At 34.6% G+C, this 23,449-nt stretch overlaps 1 protein-coding gene across 4 annotated transcripts in view; it reads left to right on the top strand.

Moving 5' to 3' along the window:
- Nucleotides 1–23,449, top strand: part of LOC118190773 (SCY1-like protein 2) — a 934,165-nt gene that overhangs the window by 336,424 nt on the left and 574,292 nt on the right. The window lies entirely within an intron of this gene.

The raw sequence follows: 23,449 nt of genomic DNA, 5'->3' as shown, positions 1-23,449 counted from the left end.
CATCCGTTGAGAGATTCAGGATAAAATTTTAAAAGTCCTGAAAGCTCAAAAATCCGTCTTTACACTAACTTACATGAGGAAAAATGCGCTTTAACTGTTAATAGAGAAACATAATTATAGTTTGGTCATTGACTTTCTCACGGTTCTGCCTATGAAAGACGCTCTTAACCGCTGATTAATCACGCAAACTTAACGAACGCTACCTTCTTAACTTACTGGTCATTACTCAGTAATTTTGTAATTATTTATGTTATTTCTTATGATTATGCGTGCATATAATTTATAATTATAAAGTTTAAATGCATATGAAAATGTTTCCGATTTTTACACTGCAGCTACAGTTTTACCCGTATATAGAAAAGTTCTCCAGTAGCATTCAATACTCCAGTGAATCGCAAATTAAATTTTCTAATCCTAAGTCAGGATTCCTAATACAATCCTAAGTCATCTGTTTCTAAGTCAGTATTTTTTATATTAATACACAAGACATTAACTACTTAAGTTAGTCTTCAGCTGCGTTCGAATGATTTTTCATTGTTGTCCAGAATTGGTACCATGTTACATTTAGATACCAGATGTATGCTTTCTGTCAAAAATGTATAACTGATCAAAAGTGTCTCTAGCTATTTACAAATCAAGTGAATATTCTGCATCATAAATTAGAATAATTTTTCTCTTAAAGACCGAAATTTAAAACTCTTTTCGAAAAGCACATGTTCAGCAAATGTGAAAATTTCTAGAGTTTAATTACATGCACTTGTGAGGTTTTACCTTTCCCTCCCACATTTCTTCAACATCGATGCTAACGTCACGTCCAGACATCTCTTACCTAGCGTAAGCGCGCTAAGAATCTCGACTCTGCGGGACTGCCAAAAAGAACTCTTTCTTTCTGTTTTACAAGTTCGTTTTTACATCTAAAATCCAAACTGTTGACCCGGACATGATTTGAGCACTCAACCTCCTGATTTACTAGTACTTATTTCATCTTAATATCCACTGCATAACTGGAGACCGTGCTCCGGGCTTCAACTAAAGGACATTATTTTTATTTATCAGGTAACTTGTATTCTTTTTGAAAATACAGGACGGAACAAAAATTAGTTGGATAGCAACCACAGTTGAATAACTTGTGAAATATTAACTGTAAGATACCAGTTCAATGTTGTATCTTACGTTTATCTGTTACTTCCACTCAGAGGTTATTTCTTACCTCACTGCTGAAATACCAGTTTGGACTGGTAGCTAGGATGTTATTCCACGGGCACCATAATCAACAGAATTTTCACCCCTAGATTGCAGTGCATGAAATATTGATAAAGTTCAGAATTCATTCCGAAATACAGGATGGAACAAAAATTAGTTGGATAGCAACCACAGTTGAACAACTTACGAAATATTAACTGTAAGATACCTGTTCAATGTTGTATCTTACGTTTGTCTATTACTTCCACTCAGAGGTTATTTCTTACCTTCAATGCTGAAATACCAGTTTGGACTGGTAGCCGAGATGTTATTCCATATGCACTATAATCAACAGAATTTGCATCCCTAGATTGCAGTGCATGGAATATTGATCAAGTTCAGAATTGCATTTCGAAATCCATCCCTGAAATGAAATCTCAAATTAGCACTGCACTTGACTTGATCGACGTGAACATGACCACAACATGTGGCTAGAGTTGATCTACCGATGAGATATCTGCAGAGAAATAGACACGTAATAAGACATGGAACATTTGTCAAGCAAAAACGTAAATTTGGTGTGTGTCACAAAATCTTATAATCATGTGTGTACTCTCATGTTTGGCTACACAAGTAAGCATAATAAATCCTTCCTTTTTGCCAATAATTTTTTATCCCCTCTGTATATTTCTGCATTATTTGTTCTCTGTATATTTATACTGTAATAATTACATCGTTTTAAATGAATCATTAATGCTTACCTTTTAAAAAGCATAGATCTATTGTTATTTGTCACCTGCAAGTAAATTTTACATTTAAATTTGTATTATTAAATACGTGATATAATATAAATGAAAAATGTTACTAAACCGTGCCTCTTGAGAATACTATTTCTTAGATTAAAACGTTAATGTATGAGAGTTTATAATTTATGAAAGAGCAAAAAAAAGTTTTATGACGGCCAAGGGCGAGCAACAAATTTAGTAACTTTGGGAGTAATTTAAAACATGAAACCAAGCTGTAGTCTATCACATTGCAAGCTTCTGTTATTTATCGTAAATATAGTCAACGGCCATGAGCTACCCATCGATTTCCTTTAGCGTTTAATAAACTAATAACGGCAAAACCCGGAGGAAACTTTTATTGACCTCCATCGAATACGATAAAAATGTTTGCATCTTCTAAATGAAAAGCACGAATTTTCAAAACAATCATTGCGTGACTGTTACCCTTTTATCCTATCAAATTATGAAGCATGATTATTTCATTCCTTTCTCACGTAATGAGAAAATTGTTTTATCTTCAAACATTTTTAAAGAGCAATAAAACAGCTAATCCTTTAGTTGTTGTTTACAATTAAAATACTTCATCATAGCTTAGTATATAAGTGTATTAACTGGAAGAAGTAATGAAATAAATTAAAAATATCTGAAAAAGTACGAATTTTAATTTCGAACTAAATGGGTTTCTTAAGGTTTTTTTTTTTTTTTTTTTTTTTTTTTTTTTCTCGTTACCTCGCAGTTTACTAATCTGCTCTTGACTTACTTCTGCTAACTCTATAAGGTAGTTCTCCCACTTTCCTAGCGTCCTTCGTGGTGTAGTGGTTCTGCACGCTGGGCCGGTATTCCAGAGGTTCGTGGTTCGATTCCCGGCGAAGGAGGTTGCTAATTTTTCATCTCGCTGGCTTCCAAAAAAAATCCTAATGTCTCTACAACTCAACCTTTTTTTTTTCTTTTTAACGTTATTATTCAGCATTACTTTCTTCACACTCTCGCGACATAAAATTCAACAGTAAAGTCACAGCACAACTTTAGAATTCCTGGTAGAGTGTTAAGTGTTGCCAATTTTTTTTTAATATTCTCAATGTCATTTCATTAAAAATAATGCATGGTGATAATATTTTGCAGCAACATCCTTTTATTTATGTTCCTATACTTTTTTTTCATTCGCTGTATTATTTTCTTAAAATAATGCATGTCCCTAACATTAACTTTGTGGCAATATCCGTCTCGTACTAAAACAAAATTAAAAAATAGGCGAGTGGAAAATGCTATGAAAAAGTTAATTGATTGGAATTCAAGGAAATTTGTATTTTGCATTTTCTTTAAAAACTGAAACCACTCTTGTTGCCGTTTTCATTTTGTATGAATATTTCGCTAGTATGTGCGTACCAGGTAATGCACACAGAACCGATGTTAGCTTTGATGATACTTTTCCAAAAACGCTTTACAGTTCTTGATACAAAGTATTTGTATAGTTATTCTCAGTATGACAGAGCACAACCACTAGTTACCACTTCAAAATGCTAAGAACTTTGCATGCAAGGTCTGAAATACCTAAACTCGCAGTGATCTTTTAATACATTGAATCTTCAATACTCTGAGCTAAACTCTGAACTCAGTATTGAACTAAATTCTGAACTCAACTGAAAACTGATGCTCTATCCGGTCTTAGATAGTTTTCTCCCGTGCGCCGAGAAATTTCCAGTACCTTTGACGTCACGAAATTGCTGGAAGGCATTCTCAGTTTCAGTTTCATAGGGGGCGGATACAATTAGTTACATAAAGATCAGATAAATAACATACATACATAAAGCAGCTCAGGGCTCGGATCAAAATGTCGCAAAATGGTCGCCAAGTTGAGTGGCTTTCGACGATTTCTCGTCAAATTTGGTGACAAAAATTAGTTTCCAAAACGATTCCCACTTGGTGTTATCTCGCAAAAATAGCCATTTGCCTTAATTTTAAATAGACCTAACCCTATAACTCTGTTTTTTCAGGGAAGCTTAGCTTTTTGAAACCTGTGCAAGAGATACTACAATTTACATATAATTTCACTAAAATTATTAACATACATAGAACTTCGTAACAATATATATATATATATATATATATATATATATATGTATAAATTAATTAAAGAAAATAGAACAAACTAAAAAAGACCTTTGCGGTCAAAAATTTGCGCATTAAGCTGCAAAATTTAGAAAACAAATTAAAAGAAAATTCTTTGTGCTTACGCTAAAAAGTAGCTTAGATACTGTGGTTCCGGTGACAATTTTAACATAAGTAAATTAAGTGCAATGAAAAGTAACATTATATATGTACAAATTATATATAAAATACTGTTTGACAGTTTTCAAATAAAAAACCACTTGATTAGTAGCTCGATGCTTTTCCACTGTGACATTTTACATTAACTTGTTTAGAATTATAAAAACGCACCTTTCTCCACATTCATATGAATTAAAACTAACATCAGTTTTAATATAATTGTTCAATCACAAACGTTGAAAGAACTTATGATGCACGAAATTCTGTTTCTGAGTTAGTGCATTTAATTTAGTTATGGCAAAGCACACTAGGGCTAACTGCCTAAGAGGAGGGATGCCTTCGTGGATGACTGTCTAAGGGGAACTGGCTCGTATACACGTTACACATGGGGAAAACCACGAAAACACCCATGCAGCCAGCCCGTTCACGGGATTCGAACCTCGGACCGAACTACCAGTGTTCAGCGACTTTACCGCTCGGCCGCTGGTGGGCTCATTCTGTTTCTGAGATCTAATCTTTCAACACCGCAATATTTTGATGAATTGTAAATAGTTTTCAATTTCTTTTGTGAAATCACTGCTATAGAGGTTGAGTAAAATTGTATTTTGAGGCTTGGTTAGGTAAACGGGTATTCATTCTGTGTTTTAACTGTCTTCAAAATCCAACAAATTTAGTTTTTTTTTTTTTAAATTTTGACATATTATTTATTCTTCAAACTAAAACAGTTGCGAAATTTACATGATCTGATATTACTACGTTTTATGTGCAAAATGTGGAAGAAAGTTTTGCAATGCAAAGTAGAAACGAAAATAATATTTAATTAGTAATTTCCAATATTTATAATTGAACAGTTGTACTTAAAGTGATGCTTCTTTATGTTCAGTAAACGTGAATAAGCGTGCTCCTTATAATTCTGAACTAAAAACTGAAAAATGTTACCTTAAGTGATGGGAACTGATATAACGGTGTTCACGCTAACTTTACTGAATAAATCGGAAGAGGAAATATTAATATTTAACAATAGTATCCAATTTCAGGGAAAACTTTATTTGTTTACTAATTTAAATACTCAAGTGACTATATAGTGGTTATTAAATAAATTCTAGTTAAGAGTTAAATTCGTTAATTCAAATCAAGTTAATTTTCACGGGCTTAATATTTACGAGTTCTGCTTTACGTATCATTTTAACAATTTGTAGATACGGTAAGAAATATTATCAAAATGTGTAACTATATTATGCAAAATAAAATGTTGTAATTCTCTCTACGCCTCCTAAAATATAATATAAAGGGCCCGATATGGCCATTCAAAGACATTTTTCAGAACACAAAGTCAAGATTTATTCCAGAAATTTTCCTCCAAAGGAAATATCCAGTATCTTCCTATATACAGAATGATATTCTTTCTCCTCGTTATTGACTTTGTTTATCCCTTATGCTACATCCGCGGCCAAATAACAAACTAGAGATTCCCCATGGTGTTGTAATTCTTATGTACCTTCGAGCCACAGTGAGCCATAACTGTGGTCTTTTGATAAGCTTTCTCAAAGGTGTGTCTGATTATTTCTAAAATTGTTCTGCTTTATGTAACGTAGTAAGTTATCCCCAAATATACGAACATTAATAATTATTTTTTAATTAAAATTAATGTGAGAGAAAAAAATGAGTTGATAATAAAAGGTGTTTGAAAGAAATGGCTTTAGGCATTGTTTCCTTAAATATTGATCATACATGTTTATTCCCACTTACAGAGTGTCTCAGTGTTATTTGGAAAATCGCATTAGAGCAGCTTCAGATCTAGGGGAAAAAACGCTTTTGAAACCACCACAAAATTTAACTTTTTATAGATTCTCATAGAGCAAAACGTCCGGTTAATAAAATGTTTATTGTGCATTCGTAAGCAAAACTCAATCAGATTTGTGCAATTAATATTTTTATCGCGAGCAGCTATAAAGCTAACAACTAGCGCGTTTAACTGAGTATGGCTTACTTGCACTGTCATGAAGAATTGCATTTCTGTTATTTGCTTTCTCCGACAAAGGAAACCATCAGAAAAAATTACAAAATGTTTAATTTTAATCGGAAATATGTATTGATTTGGGAATCTTGATGAGAAAATTTATTAAGGAATTATTTATGGAATTTACAAGGAATGTACGCTAGAGTTTATTAAAACAGAATTAATATGTTACCGTGAAAGACCTAAATTAGAGAATGTCTACTTTCACCGGAGAATATCAACATTCATCAAATACGTCAGTGAAAGACCGAATATTTCACTACATTCTTGTATATTCGGACCCTCACCGGTGTATGTCGACAATCACAGATATGCTCTGGTGAAAGTCGAAAAGAGAGGTCATAAAGTGCCATAACAGTTTAAGTTGTTGCAATAAATAAGATTTGAATCACATAATTTAGTAAGTTTTTTATTACTGTTATTTTATTTTCTCATTTAGAACGTACTGTATAATTAAGTAAATTTTTAACTTCTATTATTTTCCTTCCTCATTTTGAATGTATTGTGTGTTTTAGGTTCTCATGTTCTTAAAGTTCTTATTTCAAGTCTCAAGTGCGTTTATTCGCGACTGAATTATGGAGAAGAAAATATAATATTGTTATATGTTTAACATTCACCATTAGTACATGGTGAATGTCGACATTGACCGGTGTAAGTCAGAAATAAGAGTATCTGGAAAATATTTCGGACATACACCAAGAGACTATGTGAATGTTGACATTCACCGGTGAAAGTCGACATTCTCCAGATTTCGGTGTTTCACCGTAACAAATACACTACTATGCAGAAGTTTTGTTGTGCGGGGATAATATAAAGTATAAAATTTTTCATTTTTAAAACCATTTTACCCCAGTTTTTGAAAGTATTCTGACAAAGATCTGTATCTTTAGATCAGGGATAGATGACTACAAGCTTACATGTTAGTGAGAACGTTTTCTACTGCTTAACTTATTTGAACAACGAAAAGTATAAAAGGATTATCTGTCTAGATAAAGAGATGCCTTCGTGCAGGACTTTTTATGAGAACGTGCTCGTATTCATGTTATACATGGGGAAAACGAGCCATGCAGCCGTCTCATTGACCTGGAATCTAATGCAGCCAGACTCCCAGTACTCAGCGGTTTTAAACACTGTGCCACTGGCGGGGCTCTTTTACTACTGTCCGCAGTTGGAATAACCAAATTCGTTATTGTTACAAATTTCAAAAGGTGAATGCATTTCAATACATTTATTATCTGAGTAAAGCCTGAAACATTTTAATCTTTGTAGTAGAAAATGTTTAACTAGCACTTCCTAAGCCTCTGTCACACGGATATATTTTTCCCCCTTGTGACCTCTGTTAGTTTTATCTGAGGCACATGGCTCATTCACCAACCCTCGGCATGTCTCTGGTTGTTAAGAGTTCTTAGAAATTTCTGTCTCTTTTCGGGAGTTATACAAAATATTTTCCTGAAAGCAAAGTTTTTTTTGGTAGAGCCATTAGTAGGAGACATGAAAATTGAGCAATGTTCTCCCCGGGACGCATATAAGCATTCTATACTGCGCCATGTGCATAGGGATAAATCCGTGCTTGTGATTGGACATACTTTCCGATGACATCATTTTATCTTGGCTTATTGACGTTAGTGAAAACCACGGTGTTTCAATATCTATTGCTAGGATTTATAATGTTGTCAACAGCAAAGAAAACAAACCGTCCAAATTTAGCTTCAAGTGGAAACTTTGCTCCAAATGCGCACGCAAGGAAAAAACGAAATGCTTCGAATGTTGCAAAAATAAGATATTTAATGGTAAAAGAAAATCCGCCAAGTCAAAGGACAGTTGCAAAATTATTAAAATGCTCAGTATCAATTGTAAGCAAAATTTTTAATGCTGATTTAAATTTTGAAAAGACAGATTTTGTTATAAGAAACATTTATCCGGATAAAATTTGAAAAATGTTGAAAAAGATGAATTTTGGGTGTACTCAAATGACTGCAATAAAAAGTGATCCATTTTGTTTCCTATGGGATTTATGATTGTCGCTAGTTTTTCATATAACGGCAAATTAAAAGTAAACCCTGCTAAAAATGCCCCGTAGAAACCCATAAAATGTTTTTATGGGGAATTGGCCTACGGCCACCCATAGGCCAAATTCCCGTAAAAACCCATAGAAAAAACCCGTACAGCCGTACGGGTACCCATAGGCCAAATTCCCCCAAAAATTCATAATCAGGAACCCGTATAACTGTACGGGTACCCATAGGCCAAATACCTGTAAAAACCTATAAACAGAAACCCGTACGACTGTATGGATACGAGTAGGCCAGGAACTCTACGACCTGGCCACGATGTAGGAATAATTATTCTCCACGGCCAGGATTTAACGATTTTGTCTCGTAAACCCCAGTCGCCCTTTAATAGGGGGACTGTATAAGAGAGTATCTTATTAGCATGCCTTCATGGTGTAGCGGTTAGCATACTCGGCGCGTAATCGAGAGGTCCGAGGTTCGAGTTCCGGCAAGGGAATTGCTCATTTTGCACGTCTCTCAGCATTAAAAAAACCTAATGTCTACAAAATAACATCAAAAGCTTAACTAATTATGTAACGAGTATTATATAAGCTACATACATTAAAATGTTTAGCTTAAAATCCGTGCGCACAACTGGAAGTAAATTACAAACACGGTGAAAAAGGGAATAACTAATGTATCATGAAATGTCTCTGATTAGGTTAAGAAATATAGATTTAACAATGCGCAGTTTCACACCAAAAACATAATTAAAATATGAGGAGAACCGCTGCTATTAAAACCCGATGGGGGTCCACCAGCGCCGAAAAATAAAGTCGCTGAAAACTGGTAGTTCGGTCCGGGGTTCGAATTCCGGCGAACAGGCTGGCTGCATGGGCGTTTTCGTGGTTTTTTCCACGTGTAACGTGTATGCGAGTCAGTTTTCCTTACAAAAGTTTTCCACGAAACCATCCCTCACTTTTAGGCAGATAACCCTCGAAAACTTTGCCATAATTAAATAAACCAAACTAAAGCATTTAAATCCTGGCTAAAGTAAAGTCAGACTTTCCTAGAAAGTCTTACTCTTAAGCAGCTATCCCTCATGTGCTTTGTTGTAATTAACTAAAAAAAAAGGAACAAACTTGGCTAAAGTAAATTTTGTTGGGAAGCAGACGAGAGCGCTTTGTTAGATGCTTTCATTCTACTTCAGCCCTATTAGCGTCAGAATTGTAGAAAATGCTCAATAATGTTAGGACCACCCGAGATCAGACCACCACGAGCGAGCTGTATAAATAGAAATGTTCGTGGCTGTCTCCATATGTATTGTAAATATGAGCCAATCTCCCTTCGAGAGTTGTCCTCGAAGACATCTGTGCGCTCGACCAAACAGGGAGCTTCGATAAGTAATCTAGTCCTCCAGTCCTATCGGTTCTGCTAGTCCTCCAGTCCTATCGGTTCTGCTAGCATGAACCAATTATGATAATTATGAGTCTTCTAAAGAGTTCTTATGTTTAATTTCTCATAATAATATTGGAATAAAAATATGAAAACGGTTGATCGATTAATATATCAAAATTAAAAAATTGTAGCTAGTAAAGCTAGCCTTATTCTATTCAATGACTTTTCTGAGTGGTCAAATGGTTCACTAATTAATGCAATGAATGCCCCCCTTTTTTTAACTGTTCTATTATTTTAACAATACACATTTCATTAACAATTTTTAACTTCATTCGAAGAGACTACCATTTTGTTTTCTCCCCATCCCCGAAGAAACAACTACTGAAAGAGATTATTTTAGATTAAAAGAATTAATTGTAAGGGCGTTCACAGTGGTATATGAAGATGATTGCACATTTGTTATTTTCGTTTGTGTTACTAGGATTATTTTGTTCAGAAGTACAAATGATCCACTTTTGCACAAAAATCAAAAGAAGATCATTTGCGTATCTTAGGTACTATTTGTATCGATGATCTTCCGTCAAGCCTCAGGCAGATATCGCGAACTTCGTCTCTGCAGAGCTCGAGCAACTTAGAAGAGAAGAAATCAAGCAGACACTCGTTTAGTTTGTTTGTTTACATTCTTTCTATCTGTTTATTTACGTTGTTAGAGTATTGTTCACAAAGGTGGTATTCGAGTTATATTTTGTTGTTTTGCTATCAGTGAAACAGCTTGTGTTTCGGGGTTCTAATTTTCCTTTTCTTATTTCCCTGGAATCGTGAAATGCTTAGCCATTCAGTTATACACAGTTTCATAATACAAGTTCTGAAGAAAATAACTTGGATTAGAAATGCTTCATTATTGAATAACAAGACCTTAATGTATTAAAGCTTTTATTACAATATGAATTCTCTAATAAATATAACACAGTTTAATGATTATTGGTTTTTTGTACTTGTTTATTAGTAACACTTTCTAGAAGATAACACAATTTTGATACAAACACATACATAACCGATCCGATATAGATATTTCTGCTGCTTGAGAAGACATGACTGGAAAGTTGATTGTTAGTTTTTTAAGAACTCTGATAAACAATCAAAGAGGCAACTTTTGAAAAGAGTTAAATTACTTTACACAGTTAAAGTAAAATTATAGCAAAGACACAAAAGATCCGTCAATATTGACAAATGAGAATATGTCTGAGTAATTTTAACTCCTTAATGATAATTAATTAATTTAATGTTTCGTTCTAAACATAACACATCATCAGAAAAATAATTGTTTTCATATTTCAAATATTTATAATCACGTTACAAAAATAGTATTATCAATTACCTCAAACTTAAGTTTTAGTAAATCAGTTGAATTTTTCATAACAAAATGAGATTAAATCTAAAATCTTTCATTAAAAAACGCAAAGGTTTCCCTCAAACACCATAAATATAGTTACTGAAGAATATAACTAGTATCTAACAATATTTAAGATTATGGCAAACTCGCTAACGATTACTTCTGAATACTGTCATATTTAGATTATAACAACGTATGCGAGTGCTGCCTAATAAGGAAATATATGCTTTCGTGGAGGACAATTTACTGGAAAATGGCTCGTATCTAGTATGTTACTCATGGGAAAATCATGAAAAACTCCCGTGTAGCCAGTCCGTTAGCCTGGAACTGAATTTGACCCAAACTACTAATATTCAGAATTCGTTTGCATACGGTTACTGGTTGGCAGTTATAAACGAATGTTTATTTACTTGTTTATATAAATACAGCGAAGAACACAAGTGTTATTTTTTTAAAGGGAGGGATACCTTCATGAAGTTCCTGCTAATTGCACTGGCTTGTATTTGTGTTACACATGAAAAAAATCGCCAAAATTCCCATGTTTCTAGGATTTCAGGAGCTCACTTTTTGTGATTATGGGTGTGACAATCCCTACGTACCCTAGCGCTTCAAAAGATTACCGTCTTGGTGAGACGGGAGTCACGATCCTGGAGCTCAAGCCGATCTTTCCGCCTTTCTTTTTCTTCTCTCCTTATCTGTGCTCTTTCCGTTTCTTCTCCTCGTGCGGTTTTCTTTTTCGGAAGTTGGGTCTCAAAGTGAGAACTGTTGCTTTCCTTTGTTTGTAGTTCCTCATGGAGAGAAACCCACATACTGTTTTCCGTGCGTTGGGACCCTTAAGTTTGGAAGAGAGGGTCCTAGTAGTTGAGAAGCGAGGTACTATCCCCAACGCACTGCTTTGGCCTCTGCTTCAGATTGAAACCGGAGGTATTTAGCTGTCCCCGCTAGTGTTAATCCGCTTTCACCTGCCGTTAAGATCAGTGGCTTGGGGATAAGCTTTCGGGGGTTCCTGCTTTCAGGAAAGAATTGTGGGGCTTCAAACTGCGTATAGGCCCAGTTCATCTTGGCACAGGTATCTGCGTCCCCTTGCTGAAATCCGTGGTGGGTGGGGTTTCCGAGTCCTAATCTTTCTTCCTCAGATATGGCGTCAAATAATTCAACAACTAAAAAAAATTAAAGTGTCTAAAATCAAAGAAACAAAACAAAACAAACGTAAACGCCAACCTTGAAAAAAAATCCACGTTTCCTTGTAATAAGCAATTCCACGGATAACCCACAAAACATGTCGGCGTTGTTGACCCCAAAACTTATCCAATCCTTTGTAAGGGAACCAAAAAGTACATAACGACCTCGATCTGTAAATCTCTTGATTAAAATTGCTTCCTCAATTCAGTCTGATTTTAAGGACTTATGTTACTCTAAACCAATTATTTTTAGTTTGAATTTCCTTTCCCTACTAATTTCAGTTTCCTGCCGGCATGCAAATTTGTTATGACGTAGATTCAAATCTAAACGTGTTTCAGAAGCATTATTTGAGATGCGTATCAAGAGTTCAATTAGAGCAGTAGAGGCCTTAGTTCCAGGTTTATGCTGCGTGTTTGAAATTAGCTCTCTAGTTGGTGCTAGACATCTTTCAGGTTTATACTGATATTTCTAAGCTTGGCTTTGCTGTGTGCAGCCGATTTAGCCTTAGTTAAGCTAAGGAGCCAGTCGTTAGAAATCATAATGTATTAGTGATTTGTCACATTCTTATTTTCTGTTGCATTTACGTTAGCCATAAGTGGTGGTGATTTGTGAGCACCAAGTATGTGCATCTGTTTTAATTTAGATTAAATAAAAGGTTATTTAAAGCATTTCTTCTACAGTATTTAATCTTCAAGACATAGCGAGAATTCGCTACTTCGTTAGTCCAAAGTATATGCTACCAAAGAGAATACGGAGACTCTATATGCTAACCACCTTGCACTGAATAACTTGGGAAAGTCGACATCAATGTGCCAGCGCATAAAATCCTAAATTATTGTCACGATGTTATCTCAGAGGTCGTCTTCCTTTTCATTAAGAAGGAATAGTTCCTGTATTGTCTGACCAGGATGTCTGTGTAGCAAGACAGATCAAGATGCACAAAGAACATATAGTCCTTACTTTGGTTCGCTTGATCTGCCAAAAAGTGTTAAGGCCAGGTACTTGCACTGCCCCGTAAGAAGTTTACATACCAAATCTTTTGGAATGCTTTCAGCGCCAACGCTTTGGTCATTCCAAAATGTCCTTTCGTACGAAACTCACATTTGTAAGTTGCTCTGTGGAAGGCCACGACAGTGATAATTGCAGTGCTGATCCACCATGTGCAAACTGCAAAGGGTTAGTGTACAACATTCTCGCGACATTGCCGTAAATGGGAACCAGAAAAGTGGGCGTAGACAATAAAAGTAATTAGGAGTGTTTTATATGTAGCAGCAATAAAATTGATAATGGATACGCAGAAAAGGAAACATCTATCTTATGCTTCTGCATTATAATCTTTCAAATTAGTAGGCCGGTGCAAAATATAAACCAAAACAAAACTCAAAAACTAACATCCTTAATAATAAATATATCTTACAAAAAGAAACGAAGGTTAACCGAACAGAGAACAGTAAGGAGAAAAAAGAAAATTTCAACGCCTCCCAGAAATCCAAGTGCAAGGTCGTTTGCAAGCATTAGTTCTTCTACATAAAGTCCAAAGTATATGCTGCCAAAAAGAATACGGAGACTCTATATGCTAACCACCTTGCATTGAATAACTTGTGAAAGTCGACATTAACGCCTCGACAACAACTTTAAATCCGATTAATGAAGATTTAAATTCTGCTATGGACGCGGAAGAGAGACTAGACATCCCGAAGCACTTACTTTCACATAAAACAAAGACACAGCACCTGAAAAGTAAACATCAGTCATAATATTTTCGTGGAATTATCGCCTCTTCTATCTCGTTAACATAAAAGTCTTGCTGGATAAACATCTCTCTGTGTGTCTTGCTGTGCAGGATGTTCTCATGAAATCAAAGAAAGAAACTGAGCTTAAGGTTCTCATTTGTCAGGAAAGAATATCTTAAAGTTGAGCGTGTAATTGGAGATCTAGGTCTGCTCACCTCACTTGATTACTCTTCCAATTCATTTCCTTTAACAATAAGTCCTCAAGATGTCAACATTTATATAAATATAAGGAGTCTGGTTTCAATTTGTTGTGTCTATTTACTTCCAAATGAACACGTCGATCAACGAGATTTGGATACTTTGATAGAGAAGCTGCCTGATCCTTGGGCATAATAGGGGACTTCAACACTCATAATCCCCTCTGGGGAAGTAAAGACACAAACGCTCGCAGAAGATAAACAGGGGAAGTGATGGAAGATCATTGCCTTTGTCTCCTCAATAATGGACAGGATACCTACTTCCATGATCATACAAGGACATTTCATGCACTCTATCTTGCAATCTGTTCACCATCACTTTTGTCCCTTTAGTATAGGGAATGATCTCTTTAATAGCAGTCAGTTCCCCATTTTTATATCTGTCGTTCGAGAAGGGGTAAATCCTTGTCAAGGTTCCCTCTGAATTATCCCCGATAGGGCAGACCGGGAGCTTTTCTCATGTGTTGCAGAGATCGCTGAAGAATTAGTAAAAGATGTGCCGACCGATGATGCAGTGAGAGCTGTTACGAATACTTTTATTAAGGCAGCTACTATCTCTATACATATAGCATCAACAAAGTTACCAAAATTTCCAAAACCATGGTGGAACCATGACTGCTAAGAAACTCTCAAAACACAAACAAAATGGTGTCTTTCGTAGGTACCCCCACTTTGTTAAACCTCATAGCCTTCAAAAAAGGGAACGCACATGCAAGAAAAGTTTAAGTGCAAGAGCCTAAAGAATTCATGGGTGTCCTACGTGTCTGGAATTTCATCCAATACCTCTACTAATTAGGTGTGGGAAAGAGTTAGAAAAGTGTGAGGAATGTAAAGATCACTTAATTTCCTTTTCTGGAATAAGATGACCATGAGATCAGTGTAGCAGAAGAAATAGGGAATACATAAGTGATACATTTGCTGCCGTTTCAAATGACAGTAATTACACACCTTCATTTCTTTCTGCAGAGCATCACTTGGAGAAATTTCCTATTGTATTTAGCTCTTCCAGCTCGAAACTTATAATGGCGATTTTATTACGCCTGAACTGAAGACAGTGATGTTGGAGACACGTAGGACTAACCCTGGTTCGGAGGGTGTGAGTTATGCAGCTCTCCTGTACGTCATGAGCTGCCCTTTTCACTCTTTAAAATTCAGTGTGGAAGGAGCATGGAAGAAATGAGCATGGATCATTCCGAGCTCCTTCCACACCCAGTCAATCAAATGTAAAAAGGATCATGGATCATTCCCAGCTCCTTCCACACCCAGCCAATCAAATGTAAAAAGGATCATGGATCATTCCCAGCTCCTTCCACACCCAGCCAATCAAATGTAAAAAGGAGCATGGATCATTCCCAGCTCTTTCCACACCCAGCCAATCAAATGTAAAAAGGATCATGGATCCTACCATCCATCAATCCATCCCATGTCGCCAGCGCCGGGATTTGAGCTTCTGTCAAACTACCAGTGTTCAGCAATTTTATTATTCATCAACTGGTAGACGAATCGGAAGTATATTTATCTAGGAAATCTCTTGGTCAGTATCTGTTATCTACTCCTTCAGAGGTTTTCAGTGGTCTTTACCTTTTCTTCTCAAATTCACTCTTGAAACTGCCATAACATGTCTAGCATAATGCTGCAACATGCAGGTTTGGGAAAAAGAGTAATCATATAAATAAAAATAATAAAATGGCAAGTGCGCCTTTTGAGGTACTTCAGTGCCTGAATTATTTTTTTAATTAAATTTTAACCAAGTGAAAAATTTAAAGACTAGTGAACTGATTTTTTTTCACATTTCTTCAAAGGAGACAGAGCAAGGATAATGACAGGATTTATTCAGGAGATAACCTTTATAATTGAATTTCATTCTTAATATAAATCTGTAAAAACTCTGCTTCCAGCTTATTTAAGATTGCGGTCTCTGCCTAACGATATGTTCCATTATCTAAGCTTCCAGCAAATCGTTCCTTTTTTTGTATTCGTCTAATCCCTAATAGGGTGAATGAATTGTTTATTAATTTTTAGCAGATACTGTATGGGTCCCAAGCTTATATCATAAATAATAATAATGGTATATAATACTCATGCCATCTTCCCCAAACACCCAATTTTTCGCATCTGTTTTGCACACTTTGATTATTTGCAGCATATATAAAGAATATATTATTTCTTTAAATGAAAATATTAATCAATAGTTTAAATAAATGAATATATGTCTGAAAAAATGCTTGCAAAGTGTATAGCTTTTACGAGGACCTAGGATTGCCATATATAAGATACGCACAAAATTTCCACCGTACCAGTTAAACCGTTTCTTACTTAACTATCTCATTATTTTACACAGACGAGGTTTGGAAAAGGCTCTTTAGCGCAATGCAAAAAGATTGTCTTAAGCATTTCCCCTTCTTAATGCATATAAACGGAAGTTTAGAGTTATCGAACTTTGACTTCTCTTTTGAAAATATATGTGGGGGAAGAAATATGCACAATTCCGTATCCTCTTAATTAATCGAATAAGGTAGGAAGGTATTTCTACCAGTGAGGTTTTAAGGTCTATAATTAGTCATGATTTTAAGAGCGAGATGTCGATTCGTTCTGAATGCCAGTTTCCTGTAAATGTCATTTCACTGCATTGGATTTGAAGGCGAGGCGGAAAACGCGAAATTTAATTAGGTCACTGCAATGAATGGTGCGAAGACATAATCACTTCACGTCAGGGAAGGGTATTAGAAGTGTCGAAATGAAAACTCGTTCCAAGACATGGAGCGTGTTTAACTTACGAAGAATCTACGACATGTGTAGACTGATAAAATGAAACACGAACAAAATTCTCAAGATGGGAACCGTAGAAAATATTTGCACATACTCTCTTAGAAAAAGTAAAAGTTTTATTCACTTAACATTTTTTTTAGTTTCTCAAATGATAGCAAATCACATAGAAAAGGGTATTCGTAGGTCTCTATAGGCGTTCAGTCCTTTAAAAATAGCGTAATAAAATGCTGTGTTATACTTAACTTGCTTCGCAAACCAACAGCCGAGCTGTGAAGTCTGATCAATCGACATTGGTTCATGCTGATCAATCGACGTTGGTTCGATTTGAGGCAAATGGGATGACTGCATGAGTGTTTTCGTGGTTATTCCCATGCGTAACTTCGATATCAACAAGTTTCCCTTAAAAATTCATCTGCGGAGGCATCCCTTCTCTTTTACATATAACTGTCGCGTGCTTTGCTTTAAGCAGATGAACCAAACCTCAATGTGCTTCTTCATAAACTTTTTTTATAAGTTTTCGTGAAATAAAGAAACAAGTATTACGGATTTTTCATATTTCCTATATATAGCTTATGAGAAATATTTGTATTATTGAATTTCATAAAGTTTCATTAAATGACATTAAAGTGTGTGTGATGAAGCATTTTCATTAAATGTGTGTGTGATGAAGCATTTTCATTAAATGCGAGTGTGATGAAGCATTTTCATTAAATGTGTGTGTGATGAAGCAAACTTAAATTTAATATAGAAGCGATGATGACGATGGAAACGCAAATGTACAACTATTGCATTTCGTATATGTTGATCCGTAATGAACACAAATTGACAGCTGAGGCAGATTAAATATTCATTTTCATTGTGCTAAACATTTTACGGGAACATACAAACTGGCACATTACACGGGTCTTTTCAAGAACATTTGCGTTTTAAATAGCTTTGCAGTAAAAAGAGAAGCAGTAAGCAGCAGTCTATCTAGACCAAAGTGCAGAAAGCAAGTATCTTATGTTCAGGATGTAATCTTAATTCAAAATTTCTTAGTTTCGGTTTTCAATGCATCTGATTGGATAATTAATAATGCTGTAAATTTATTATTGCCTGACTGAGTTTTAGTTCCATTTACGTCAAGAGCGTTATGTAAGAATCATAAGATATGGATTGCAGTGCAGAAATAGAATTTACTCTTTTTAGAATGGAGGGGAAATACCCAAATTAAAATTAAGCATTAAGGGACTATTGCTAACTTAAATAATAATTTATATTTACATATTTTTGTCTTTCCTACCCACACATATACACTATATATATATATATATATATATAACAATTTGTTTGAAAACAAAACGCAAACTTGCCTAGTAGTTTTGCGCGTTACGCTGCAGAAAAATTGTCATTAAAGACATAAAGTAAGAAATTTAGAACTAATATTTTACAAAGACCAGAAATTGAAATTCATAATTAATAAATTTCAAATAATTATATAAATGAAACAAAGAATTTTAAAATGTTTAAACCAAAACATTTCAAATTAGCAAAATCCCACTTCAAAAAAACTTTTGAAATTTAATGAAAAAATGAACGAAAACAGAAGAATTCAGTCAACCTCAATGTCACTTCATCAGGGGGGTAACTTTGAAATTAATTGAAATCTCTCATATTTAGCGCATATTTAATTGAATGACCATATGCGTACCGTTCAATGAAATATCGAAAAGTAAGCGGAAATTTATGTGAATGCATATTACATTCATTTCATTGAACACTGGGTTGATCTTTACATTATGTTAACTTGGCGTTTTTTTGGCGAAAATTTGGCGACCAACTCTCCTACAGCAACCCTCTATTTTTTTTTCCCGCCGCCATTTTTTCTTCACGAAGTAAAGACATGTTTCTTTTCTTTTTATCTACTGAACACTTCTTCCAACAATCTACTAGCCGAATTACACTTATGCTAGAAATTTTATCTAACAAAACTGCTTAATCATGACAAATATTCACTGCAAAATTGGGGAAAAGTGCACAATACCATACTCCTTACGCGTTTTTCAAAATAACACATACACATAAACCATGTACACGCCGACTTATTTTTACTTAAAAAAACATCCCAGAATTGCACAAAAATGGCATTGCGCACACTCTTCACTATATCCATGTACACTGCTTTTTTCTCATAAATTAGAAAAATTTCACGAAAATACATGACAGTTTTCTCATTCTTTAAACCCGGTAAAAAGAACATATATGAAATTACCTGATCGCGAAAAAGTATTTACCCTTTCCAAATATGAACATTTCCACATATAAAATAAATAAAATATCCAAAAACTTTTACCTCTAAATCATCTATTACATTATACACGTCACCAACGAATTCATACCGCAAGCATTACAAATACTTAGTATCAAATATTTAAATTATTTCCATGCACGTTTACTTCAACTTAAACGTAGACCAAATTCCTACAAACATAAAATTCACAAAATAACTATCATTTAATTAAAATATAATTAAATTCAAAAACACTACTTAAAATATAAATGAGCACATACATTAAATTAATACATACATAAATACCCATTTCGAATTCACTTTAGTTACGGCCATGGGATCCAAAAATTCACGAACACTGTTTTCACACAACACAGAATAAAGCCAAATACAAAATTTCCAGATTTTTTCCTGATTTCCCCCCCTTTTCCGATTAATGAACCGTAATTCGTCCATTAATATCACATGACATATCCCATGATCTCTCATTTCCCTCACACAAAATAATGCGTAATCGGAACTGAGTACTGCTCACATTATTACCAAATTCCCAGGTAGTAACCTTTATCGCCTCCAAAATGTCGCCAAACTACCAGTTACCATATTGTAAAGATCAACCGAACACTGTTTTTATTGACTTAATTCCTGATAGAAAGCTAGAGAATACATACCACACGTGATTACAAACGGTAGAGACCAGGTGTCCCTGTTCACGTTTATAGACCTACTAGCCCACCAGCAGCAGAGCTGTAAAAGTTGATCAACATTGGGGTTAGACGCGGTTTCGAATCCGTGTGAACAAGCGAATGCCTTAATCATTTAGCCTAAACCAACCCACCTACTCACTTAACGTCAAGGGCCCACCAGGGGCCGAGCGGTAAAGACGCTGAACACTGGTAGTTCGGTCCGAGGTTCGAATCCCGCGAACTAGCTGGCGGTATGGGCGTTTTGAGGTTTTCCCCATGTGTAACAGGTATACGAGCCAGTTTCGTTTAGAAAGTCCTCCACGAAGGCATCCCTTCCTTTAGGCAGATAGCCCTCGTATGCTTTGCATAATTAAATAATCCAATCCACTTAACGTCAACTAATTATTTCCTACAGGAAAGGATTTTATTTATACTTACACGGCCGACATTTGCGAAAAATTCTGAAACTATATTTCATAAAATCAGTCGCAAAGCAAAACGAAGGAAAACAGCTGCAATGAATTAAGGGCTGTACATTTCGGAAATAATAACAAGGACAAATAAGTTCGTTTATGATTTCTTTTGTCATTAATTAGACTCTTTTTCCATATGTAGCGGTTAATCTTGTATTTGTATCAACCGTAGCCTTGTCGGAAAATGAATTTGGCAGCATAGCAACTGCAACTGGATGTCAGATTGCCTATGCTTTATAGAACTACTTTCAGTCATCCTTGGATCCGAGATTGAGTGGGACAAACTCTACAGCACTAACTTCGTAAAATCAAATGGAAAATTATTCGTGTAACATTTATGAACTATATGCTACATCAAAAGGAAGCGCTAGAAGCGCAAACTGCTCTGATGCACTGTTTGATCAGAATGATAAAAAAATATGTGTAGTGCATGAGAAGTGCAAATCATGTGACTAATGATAATTCCGCAGAGCATTTCCCCCTATTATAATCAGGAATTTAACACCGTTGACTTTACTAACCTTCCAGCACGCGCTTGGCAATTTTACATGAGCACGCGCGCGTATTTTTTACGACATCCGTTATTTTACTGTTTTTGGCACGAAAAACGACAGAAATGAGTGAATATTGATAATAAATTTGTAAAGAAATAAAATATTAATCTTATTATTTCAAAATAAAAATGATATCACATTGAAATATAAGTAAAATATTTTAAAGTTCTTACGTTAGTGAGATGGAAATGCAATGATGTATTTCATTATAGAAAATTTTAAATTTATTATTTAATAATTATATTTTAAAATCGAAGCTAATTTTAATATTCATCAAAGGCAAGTATAGACAATACAAAAGGAAAAGCACCTTTGGTAGGCAAAAAAGTAAGTTTAGCATTACTTTCTTCTGCAAGGAAATTTACTTCTTACTGGTTACAAAAACGCACTTTAAACTAACTTTAATGTTTTTATTTATTTCTAAAAAATAGAAATAAAAGAAAATAAGGAATGGAAATTGCTACTGTTCTCCGACACAATGGATTTCTTGTCTTCCTTTTCTTCATCAGATAATTCTTGAACAATCCGAGCAAAATGAGCTGGTTGCACATACTTTTTTTTTGCCATGAAAACCCATATAAAATATACAGAGCCAAATGTATTCAAATTAAAATAATACACGGCAATTAATAACACAAAATGTTTAAGAAAAAAAATATTTTCCAAATTTGCACCCACGGCCACGCGCCTGTCGTAACTTTTATGAAAAAGTTGCCAAGTAGCACAAAAGCCCAGTAAAGAAAATCGTCAAATGACTTCCAGTTGGCATATTCCATGATGTGGGGAAGGGTAGTAAGGAGGAATAGAAATGACCTACAGACGTCTCAGCTTCGATATGCGAAAAACCTGTATTTGTCGTAAATTTTGCGTATACGCGCGTGCTGGAAGGTTAATCTAATAATTGAAGATTTTGTAATAAGTTGGTGTAACATGTTTCACCCTTTCACGTACCACACAATTGATGATAAAAATGCAAAACATTTGATAAATCTGAGCACACTAAGTTCAACATATTCCCCTAAAGTAAAGGTTTCATTCTTTATGAACAAACGTTTCAGTAGAATTAATGCTTTTTTCCAAGTGCAGTTTAATTTACGGATACTGTTTCCTAATGCATGCTACGAATATCTTCACAAAGAAGTGAAGAAATCTTTACAAAATTTCAAAGATTTGAGCAACAGAATTTTTAAATTAATATCTGAAATATAAATCGTTTTCGCATTTAAAATAGAATTCTTGTAATTTGGTATTTGGTTGATTAGAAATCTCTTTTGATTAGTACTAATCAAAGGTGGTTAACATTAACCAGAAAATTATACAAAAGGATCATTTGTAAAGGGAACCGTTGGTAAGAGTAAAGACTTCTTCATGATTGTAATACTATTTTCTGCTTGGTTCAGTTGATATCTTGCAATTCATATTAATTTTCGAGATGAGTAATTGTTTTACTGTAATATTCCTGCAGTTTTTCCGAAGGCAGAAAAGACTATTTTTATAAGTCAGGTGTAAACAACTAAAATTTTACTGGCCTAACTGTGGTCGAGTAACTAGGACGGAAAAAAACTGAATACTCCTCCGCGGTTCTTTTTCTGGAAGCTGAACAGACCGGCTGCATAATTTTTACTTGGTTATCCTGAAATGTAATGCTAATACTAGCTGGTTAAGAAATGTTCCACTGAGGCATCATTCTCTTTTTGTAGGTAACTGTCTCGTTTGAACGAATTCTTGTATCTAATCGAAATTTAACATTTGCGGTGGATTATTGTGGGTTGACCGCATGACTTAAATTTTACGCTGGAAAGAAGTATCGTCATAATAATAAATGCTTTCATTAAAATTTATTCCCTTTTCATTGAACATAAAGAATTCTAATGTATCGAAATCTAGGATGGTACATTTACAAGGATGGCAGTTAGAATATTTTAAAGTAGCACTTGCTTACTGTAAAATGATAAAGCTCCTATATACACAAAAGGAAGGCAAAATTTTCTCCATATTAAAAATTAAAATGTTTGATGTAAAGACGTTCCCTCAGTTTTTAACACAAGAAGAACACAGACACGAAAAAATTTGTCATTTGCTCAAAATATAAACAGAAGCTAACAAACATGCTGAAGAAATTTCAGTTTTGAAGCCTTTTTTATTCCATTGAGAAAAAACGAAATAAGACTACAGGCATGCAAAAAGATAAAATGAAAAGCAAAGACATGCCTCGTGAGTATACTACACACACACATATATATATATATAAATTCTTATTTATTGGATCAATGATTCTCAAGTAGGTGCCGCGAGATTAAGTAGCTGTGTTGCTGGATATAAATTTTTTTATTATTATTATAGATGTATATTATGTAGCGTGATGCGAATAGAAAACGTACTGAGAAGAAAATAAAATTCAAAAGCTACGCAGAAAGAATAATATTGGACAATGAGAGAAAAAAACACTTAACGATTGATAATATAATGAACAAATTGTGTGTACAAAG

Source organism: Stegodyphus dumicola, chromosome X2, assembly GCF_044657685.1.
Source record: "Stegodyphus dumicola isolate Sdum_Otavi_A_Nest chromosome X2, ASM4465768v1".
In the NCBI taxonomy this organism is placed as follows: Eukaryota; Metazoa; Arthropoda; class Arachnida; order Araneae; family Eresidae; genus Stegodyphus; species Stegodyphus dumicola.
Note: the sequence above shows the minus strand (reverse complement) of the source record. Positions and strands in the feature narration are given on the sequence as shown.